Genomic DNA, 2500 nt, shown 5'->3' with positions numbered 1-2500 from the left:
CTTATTTTTCAAGCTCGAACCTGTTATGTTTTTCTTCTCCCTTGATTAATATGCTGACGTAAGTCTTGTCATCTCTGTGGCCTTTGAAAATTGTGGCCACATCACGTCTATTTTGTAAAGACTTTAGTTTCAGTCACACGGGTTTCTAAAGGTAGTTTGATGGTTCTAGGGACGGATTAACACGGTTTCTATTTTATTAACAGCAAATACACTCTGAAGAACCAACCTTGTTATCTTTGTGGCCTTTGAAAATAGTCTCCACATCACCTCTAATATCAAAAGACTCTTGTTTCAATCACACGGATTTCTAAAGGTTGTTTAATGGTTCTAGTGACAGATTAACACGATTCCTACGTTATCGACAGCAAAAACACTCTTAGGAACCAACCTTGTTATCTTTGTGGCCTTTGAAAAATAGTGGCCACATCACCTTTAAATTTAAAATATTCTAGTTTCAATCACACGGGTTTTTAAAGGTAGTTTGATGGTTCTAGTGATGGATTAACACGATTTCTATTTTATTAACAGAAAAACACTATTGAGAACCAAAAATAGTGGCCACATCACCTCCAGTTTTTAAAGACTCTAGTTTCAGTCACACGGGTTTTTTAAGGGAAGTTTGATGGTTCTGGTTACAGATTAACACGATTCCTACGTCATCGACAGCGAAAAACACTCTTAGGAACAAAGCTTATCATCTCAGTGGCCTTTGAAAATAGTGGCCACATCACGTCTGTTTTCAAAAGACTAGTTTCAGTCACACGGATTTTTAATTCTTGTAATAACGTCACCTCTGCTATGTCTCCTGTTCACTCTGCTTACTATTTGATGATTTTAACAGCTTCAGAAACTCATTTGGGGTATTAAAGATGATGAGGACTTTTAGCCATTAATCTTCTGACCTCCAGAGACCCTTGCTAATGTCAATTAAATGGTCTAATCGTACACAAACCTCAAGGTAAACAGGTGTCCTAGTACTGAAGAACTTAAAATAGTAAAAACTGTGTCCATTACTCTTCTGACCTCCATAGAACCTTGCTAATGTCAATAAAATGGTCTAATCGTACACAAAGCTCAAGGTAAAAAAGTGTCTTAGTACTGAAGGGGTTAAAATAGCGAAGACTGTGTCCATTACTCTTCTGACCTCCATAGAGCCTTGCTAATGTCAACAAAACGGTCTAATCGTACACAAAGCTCAAGGTAAACATGAGTCCCATTAGTGAAAGGGTTATTATGAAACACATACATGGAAAGAAACGTTGAAATTTTAGTGTGGAAGTAAAGCAAAAATAAACAAAAAAATATCAACATTTTTATATAAAGCAATAGCAGAGAGAGAGAGAGAGAGAGAGAGAGAGAGAGAGAGAGAGAGAGAGAGAGAGAGAGAGAGAGAGAGAGAGAGAGAGAGAGAGTAAAGACTTATGATCTCTAGTGATGCTCTTTTACCTCAGAAAAGTCTCATTGGTATTCCATTAGTGAAGTAGGAATGCCACTTGGAGGAGGAGGAGGAGGAGGAGGAGGAGGAGGAGGAGGAGGAGGAGGAGGAGGAGGAGGAGGAGGAGGAAGAAGAGAAGTTAAAAGTCAAGGATAAAACGATGAAAAGAAAAAAAAAGTGAAGGAGTGGGAGAATGGAAAATGAAGAAAGAGAGAGAGAGAGAGAGAGAGAGAGAGAGAGAGAGAGAGAGAGAGAGAGAGAGAGAGAGAGAGAGAGACAACGGGTCATACTAGTACCATACAGCAGCAGCTTTGTAAAGAGGAAAAGGAAGAGGAAGAAGAGGAGAGGAGGAAGAAGAAGAGGAAGAGGCGTGCGAGGAAAAGGGAGGCGAAGGCTGCAGGAAATTTCATAGGAAAATAACATATATATGAATGTTCCCGAAATGTTTTTTTTTTTTTTTCCTTTTTTTATATTTTTCCTTTCACATTTTTCGTGCGAACCCCAAAAATGAGAATGGAGGCAATTTTACGCACATGTCCTTTCCTGTGTGTGTGTGTGTGTGTGTGTGTGTGTGTGTGTGTGTGTGTGTGTGTGTGTGTGTGTGTGTGTTTGCGCGCGCGTGTGCCTGGAGGGACTGGCCAAAGATTTATGACTTTGGATTACGTTGAGTTTTGCTACACACACACACACACACACACACACACACACACACACACACACACACACGGTTATCGCAATTCAATAAGGTTTCGCGGAAGGACAACAGGAAACCAATAATGTTCGCCTATTGTCATAAAAGAACGTAAATCATCGTTCACAATGCCTTAAAATCTACGCCATTTGCTCCATGGTAAAACAGAATGAAGGGGAGGGGGGGGGACGATTAGGGAAGGGGGTAGGGAGGGAGGAGGAGGAAGACAGAGGGGGAAGGCATATTAATTAACAAATTGAACTAAATTCCCATCAACAAGAACAAGAGAATTTTACCATTGAAAAATAGGACTTTGAGAAGGGGTCGTGGGTGGAGAGAGAGAGAGAGAGAGAGAGAGAGAGGGGACGGAGGGA

Source organism: Portunus trituberculatus, chromosome 9, assembly GCF_017591435.1.
Source record: "Portunus trituberculatus isolate SZX2019 chromosome 9, ASM1759143v1, whole genome shotgun sequence".
In the NCBI taxonomy this organism is placed as follows: domain Eukaryota; kingdom Metazoa; phylum Arthropoda; class Malacostraca; order Decapoda; family Portunidae; genus Portunus; species Portunus trituberculatus.
The sequence above is the reverse complement of the archived record's forward strand: the minus strand, read 5'-3'. Positions refer to the sequence as shown.